The sequence below is a fragment of the Odontomachus brunneus genome, unplaced genomic scaffold (genome assembly GCF_010583005.1).
Source record: "Odontomachus brunneus isolate Ranch 3 - 2012 unplaced genomic scaffold, Obru_v1 Obru_scaffold_121, whole genome shotgun sequence".
In the NCBI taxonomy this organism is placed as follows: domain Eukaryota; kingdom Metazoa; phylum Arthropoda; class Insecta; order Hymenoptera; family Formicidae; genus Odontomachus; species Odontomachus brunneus.
In genome coordinates, this window is record NW_022639571.1 from 1,058,362 (window position 1) to 1,065,691 (window position 7,330).

Consider the following 7,330-nt stretch of genomic DNA (forward strand, 5'->3'; position numbering starts at 1 on the left):
AACATTGATGTGTTTGGCTCTTATCGTCCTGAAGACTCACTTATTAATATATTTAGATTATTAGAGCCGTTTTATTATAATTTGTTTTATTAGTAAATAACATATTTATTTATGCCGATGTAAAATATTCTTTTCAAATAAAGAAATATATATTATTTTAGAACCTTAAGAGAAAAGCTTAGCTTTTCATGAAAGCAATAATTTACTTTCTCTACTTACATAAGAAAAAGTTGCAAAATATTTTTTTTAAATAAGAAAACATACATTTTCTGAGAACCTTAGCTTTCCATGAAAGTAATTATTTACTGTAATTAAATAAAAAAATTTATATTTAATTAAATATGTTATTAGTACCAAATAAATATTTACTATCTTTTAGATATATTTTCCTCCCAGTGTAGGCACGGATTAGTAGTCGTTATTTGAAACTTGTCTCACATGAGATACTTCTAAACCGGAATTTAGAGCTAGATCTGAGTTTTATAATTGAATCATGTGATACATATGACATTATGATATTTGTAATCGTGATTCAACTGGAAAATTCACACCTAACTAAATTTAAATCTGAACACCTCACTTGAAACAAGCTTCAAGTAACGACTATTAAATACCCTCGGTCGTTGTCACTCAAACTCATTATGTATTCGCAGATATGCAATGCAAAACTTTGATGATTTTGGTGGACACAATCGTTCCCGCTCGTTTATCATGTGTGAAATCGGGATTTAAAAGTTTATGGGCACTCTCTATCTCACGTAGAGAGCCGTCGAATTTTAACGAGACGTTGAAGTGTGCCGACCTCAAACGCCGAGGTAATGACATCTTTCCGCAAGGCGAGTGTATACGCATACGACAACGACGTGGATATTTAAATAGCGACTATAAACCGGCCGGTGAACCGTGGCCACTTTAATGCCGAACGCTAGCACGACAAATATTAACAGCGCGTATTACGAAAGGCTCGTAAAACAAAACGCGCGCGTACCGGTGCGTGTAGATGAGTACGCACGTAAGCCGAACTTCGACCGGTCGAACTGGCTCTAAAGAGTCATCAGGAGAAACGGCATTTGCATAAAAATGCCATGCTTTCCTGTCGCCGCGAGGCAACGAATGTATATTAAAGAATAATATAAGAATAAATATGCAAAACGAAATGCACACGAAAGAGCGAATAAATATGTGTGTGTATATATATATATATATATATATATATATATATATATATATATATATATATATATATATGTATATAAATACAGGGTGTCTGACAATTATTGACACACTCGTTGTGTGCAGGTAGTACTCATCGAACTGAGCACAAAATTCCTCTACCATTTTACAAACAACCCGAGTCGTAATTTTGACGCTACTTTAACACTCCTAAAAATAGTTTGAGCGTATTTAGATAATCTACAAAATAGGTGAAACTTATTTTAACGATATGGACACTCATTTCCGAGTCGAAATTTTGACTCTATGTTGAATCTTAAATTCTACATCACAGTAAGAGCTAAGATAGCAAAGTAGATTTAATTCTAGTGATATAATTTACTCCTATTTTGATCCTGATGATGTTTGAAATATATGCAACAAATAAAATGTATATTTTGTATGCTATTTGACGTTTATGTTTCGTTATTTATTAAATTTTTTTAATATTTCTATAAAATACATATATTCTATGTAGGAGCTAAAGTTTCAATAGAGGTTCGCAACTGAACCTACTTGGCTTCCTAAGATTCTACTATTATACAACCTACTTTGACGCTAAAGAAAGCGAAAGCGGAAATTTTAGACATCATCAGGGTCAAAGTAGGAATAAATTATATCATTAGAATTAAACCTACTTTGCTATCTTAGCTCCTACTGCGGTGTAGAATTCATAGTTCAATATAGGGTCAAAATTTCGACTCGGGAACCACGTAAGATTTTTAGTTATTAATGAAAGAAGATTTGTGAACGTGTAATCGGCTGATGAGCTGTGATGACGATCTCTGCCGCTGCATACTTATACATTAGGCCAAACTGAACAGAAGTCTTCTACCATTTCGCAAAAGATCACGTAAATATTTAGTTATTGATTACAAAACATTGTAGTACATTATTACGCGCAATTATGCACTAATCTTCTTTAATTAGTAACTAGAAATCTACGCGGTTATTTGCAAAATGTTAAAAAGCTTTTATTTGACCTAATGTACAAGTGCACGATAACTGACACAGCCATCTCATTTTACATGGTTGTTTGCTAAATGGTAGAGAAATTTTGTGTTAAATTTTACGAGTTCTACACACAACAAATGTGTCAATAGTTGTCAGATACTCTGTATGTATGTAAACAAGTGTGTGTGTGTGTGTGTGTGTGTGTGTGTGTGTGTGTGTACTGAGAGAAAAAAAATTTAAGAAATGAAAAATACTTATTCGTAATGGCTACTATATATAGTATTAAAATAAATATTTTTTTATTTCTTAATATTTATATATATAACACATTTACTTTTATTAATATAAAATATTTTTTCAAATAAGAAAATATAAATTTTCTTAAATAAACTTTATCCAAAGATTTATATAAATTTTTATATAAACTCAAATAAATATTTCTGTTTAAATAAAAATATTTAGATTTCAGTAAATATGTTATTAGTGCCCAACAAATAAGTTTTTATTTTTTAGATATATTTCCTCTTACACACACAATGTAAAGATTTCTTAATCACACACTATCGTTGTGTGGTATTTTAATTTATTAATTTTTTAATTTATTTTAATCCACTACGTTAGATTTACGAATTTTAGCATTCTGTCCCACACACGTGCTAACTCAGTCGACAATAATAATAAAATTGTACTCAATTCTTTCCTCAAAACTATGCGCTATAGCCAATCGTTGACAAATTAATTCTTTCTAATTCCTTGTGATCAATCTTGTGATCTAATTTCTTCAATAAATTAAAAAATGATTTTTTAATTTAATAATATTTAAATCGCACAGAAATCTGCAGCGCGCATATTGGAGCTTAATCACAGCGAAAAACCCTAGGATAACAATGCCGTGACCGCGCAATAATTTTCGAGTCACAAACAGTTCAAACTGACACTGAAGCCACTGAAGCCACGTAGAATTTCAGGTGACAGATGACAGTCGCGAAATTTACGCGACATCGCGAAAAACTGCAATTACCTCGATATTTTCGCACTGAGATTTTGTACAGCGTTTTAAATAGCAACGCGCATTTCGTTTGAAATCAACGCAGTTCGCTGTCATATATACACTACGTAATGTGATACTCTGCGAGTATTGAAATTCAACACTCACCATTTCGCGCTGCGAAGTCCAGCGATGTCCAGCCAGGTCCACCCACGTTCTCTCCATCCAGCCAGGTCCGCCGACGAAATTAGCCGCTGCATCCCGACCGGCGCATCAGGAACTCCACCATGTCCGTCCGTCCATCCTTCGTCCCGCGTTGATTGCACTTCACTCGCGTCGCGATTATTAATGCGTATCTTAACGACGTATGCGGAGTTAACGACGGCGTCGATGAAAAGTTACGGTTTACCTCGGAACGGAACTTCGATTAACGAAAGATAAACCTCGGAATCCGCGGGCTCATTTAACGCATGTCTGTCGCGGCGAGATAAATTCCGGCACTTCGAGAACATACTCGCAGCCCGATAAATTCCAATACCTCGGGGGAACTCATTCGCGCCTCGCGCGCGAATCGCTTGTCAAGAAAAAAAAGAAACATCGCGAGCGAAAGATGAACCGTGACGATTGTAAGATCAACTCGCCTAAATTACTTGGCGAGAAAGGTAATTGCGAGATGCCAAACTCGCAACTCGGTTGATACCGTTACGCTGCACTGCCCCGCGATGTATTGCCGCGGCTTGATTTCGCAATATTCAAGTTGATATAATAACATTCATATTTATTTGCAGGATTTAATCGCGATGTAAAAGCACTTTGGAAGTCTAAAAAATTCACGATCGCGATAATCGGGAAATTAATCACCGAGCGAAATAATCGCGAGTTCTGCAATGTGATGGCGCAATTTCGATGCGCATTGTGCACTGCATGAAACATTCAGCGGATCACGTTGAATAAATAGTTAAATAATCGTACAGCTTCAACTGGATGAAACACTAGATACAATTGGATATAACAATAAATAATCGAAACATCATATTTATATTACTCTGTGAGGAAAGGAAATAAAAAATACTTATTCGCGGTAGGTACTAATAACATTTCTTACGTAAACTAATATAAAGTAATTTTCAAATAAGAAAATATATGTTTTCTTAAAACCCCTCAGCTTTTCACGAAAGCTGTGGCTTATTTTATTTATAAATAAAAAAGAATTTAAATAAATATTTTATTAGTAACCACCACACGCAAATAAATTTTTTTTTATTTTGTAGTTGCATTTTGTTTTTCCTCTCAGTGTATATTTATCAAAAGCTAAGATTAGATATTAAAATGATTGATTCAATACTATAAGTGTTAAATATCTAATAGTCAAAGCGCTCTAGTAGATGAAACATTTTTTTGAAGAAGTGATCTGCTGATTGCTTCGTGCAACATATTTTACTAGACAGCACACACATATAAAGCTATAAGTAGAGCAAACGGCATTGATTTCAACGACTCATAAATATCCACCACTTCGCATCTCGTTATATCTTCTCATATTAATGAGAAGTATCAATTTCTCATAAGTCCAGAAACCTCCGTATTGCTGATTTTAGTCGACTCACTAAAATATTCGGACGTCAGGGCCGGCCGCGTTCCGCTTTCCGAACTGGAGCAAAAAGATAAAGTTTCGCGGATTAGATTTAAGGCTGGATTTGAACGAACAAGTGCGCGTAGACAGAGATAAAAAGAAAGAGAGAGAGAGAGAGAGAGAGAGAGAGAGAGAGAGAGAGAGAGAGAATGTTGACTTTATGCAATCATAATTCAATGAATTTTACTCAGACAATTATATTTGAACACTCGACCGCAAAGGATTAAATGAAGGAGGACGAGAAATTTGGAAGAGCTTACCTTCAAGCCGACCCTGCTATGCCCGAACCGGATCCTCCGGTGCGGCATCCTCCGGAACAGCATCTGCCCGTATGGTATCACAAACTCTGCCGGATCTGAAAATGTTGTTCCTGATTAGTTATAGCGGCAGAGAAATCTCTCAGCTTCAATGGATCGAGAATAAGCGCGTACTCCGTACAGAGATTAGGTTATGCTAGATTAGATTGGGATTAAGAATAGAAGACACGACTGCATGTTTCTGCTTGAAATGCAGCAAGAACGAAAGCTCACCTCTCAAGTTTCAGGTGCTCCCATCGTTCACGAGATTACTGCCGTCACGATTACGGTCGCGAAAAGTGCCGTAATTTGTCTCATGAACGCGCGGAATCATTCTAGAAAACCCGGAAATAGCACGCTCCGCCTCGAGTCACTGGGCTGTAGTGGCCGTTTTCTTTGTGTTGTGTTTGTGTTTGTTGTTGTTTCGCGCGATCGCGCGAAATTCGAATGAATGATTTACTGGCTTCACAGAAGCTGTTCCACATGTCCTCCTTCCATTTCCATACACGCTTGGCATCTTCTTTTTACGCGAATTTCTTGATTAGAGTAATACGCTGTCATTTTTATTAGACCTTATAACTGTAATCACCAAATAAGATCCGCAATCACCGGTTGATGACATCTGACTGATTGCCAGTGAAATCTTCTGTTATGAAGTATGTACGGAAATTGAATGAGGACATACAGAATGTGGTTCATAAACATTGAGGTAAACATCGCATAAACCTAAGTCATTCATGTTGCTACCATACAAAAATGTTTATATCTCAGAAACGGTTTAGCTTTCGACCTATGTTCACTAAGGTCTTTTTACTCAGTATGGTGTGTACTATCTACCATATAAATGCTGAATTTTTTTTGGAAACACCTTGTATATACTCTGTGTTTTAATATATTGAGATACTTCACGCTACACGCGAGAATCTTGAATCATTTAATTCTTTCGATCCCACTCTTCTTCTAAGAAATTTCAAATATGTGACAGCGAATGTCAAACATAACGATAACGATTATACGCATACGTTTTTGCATACGTCGAGCAACTTACTAAGATCTTAAATTTGTGTTAAGACTACAAAATGTCAAGCAGAGAAATATGCATACCTTCGAGTCGACTCTGCAATGTCCGAACCGGATCCTCCGGTACGACATCCTCGTCACTGAAACAGCATCTGCACGTTTGATCGCAAACTCTGCCTGATCTGAAAATGTTGTTTCTCATTAGCTATAGCGACAAAGAAATCTCTCGGTTTCAATGAGTCGAGAATGAGCGCGTACTCGATATAGAGGTAGGGTTAGGTTAGGATTAGGATTAAGAATACAAGACACTGTATGTTTCTGCTTCAAATGCATCAAGAAAGAAAGCTCACTTTTCAAGTTTCAGGTACTCTCATTGCCACCGTCATGATTACGCTCGCGAAGTGTCGTAATTTGTCTCACGAACGCGCGAATCATTCTAGAAAACCCGGAGATAATGCGCGACGCGTCCCGCTTCGAGTCACAGGCTGTAGGCAACGTTTATCGCATTTCTCCGAATGGAGCAATATTGAGCAACTCAATAAAATACAAAACAAAGAGCTTTTAGATTAAAATCAATAAAGATAAAATAAAAAAGGACAATATGAGTCTATTATATATATATATATATATGCTCACACATATACACGGTGGGCCATTTTACGGGACCCACCCAAATTTCTCCATAGGTAAGCCAGATATAGAAAAATAGTTAAGACAAAACTTGTTCAGGACAATGGGGGTCATCTTTCTCAATAAATGAATTTGACCTTGAGGTCAAATTTCAAGGTCATTTGGAGGTCATAGTAATTTTTTTAAATGGGACCGCCTACTTTTGACACCGGATTCGAAGAGAACGGGAAATTTTACGTCAGAAATGATATTTTTAAATTTTTTATTTTGACCTTCAGAAGGTCAAATCAAGGTTTTAAAAGCGCTCAGAAGCTGTTTGTTTAAATGCGATTATCTTACTTTTAGCATTACCCAGAAACAACAACGTGGACATAGTAAGTTCTGTTTCCTTTGGGGTGCTTGATTATCGTGAGTCCCCTTGTCTCTCACGTTTGGGGTGCTTGTTTACCGTGAGAGGCAAGGGGACGCAAACAAGCACCCCAAACGTGACTGGGTAATGCTAAAAGTAAGATAATTGCATTTAAACAAACAGCTTCTGAGCGCTTTTAAAACCTTGATTTGACCTTCTGAAGGTCAAAATAAAAAATTTAAAAATAT

General features: G+C 36.2%; 1 long non-coding RNA gene across 1 annotated transcript in view; it reads right to left on the reverse strand.

Annotated features, from left to right (window-relative positions):
• Positions 1-4,760: 4,760 nt before the first annotated feature.
• The window catches only part of LOC116849623, a 3,758-nt gene continuing 1,188 nt past the window's right edge, over positions 4,761-7,330 (reverse strand). The window contains exons 3-6 of the long non-coding RNA XR_004379182.1: positions 6,188-6,285; positions 5,318-5,662; positions 5,048-5,142; positions 4,761-4,805 (exon numbers count right to left, since the gene is read on the reverse strand). This is a non-coding gene — a long non-coding RNA (uncharacterized LOC116849623). The remainder of the gene's footprint in view (positions 4,806-5,047; positions 5,143-5,317; positions 5,663-6,187; positions 6,286-7,330) is intronic.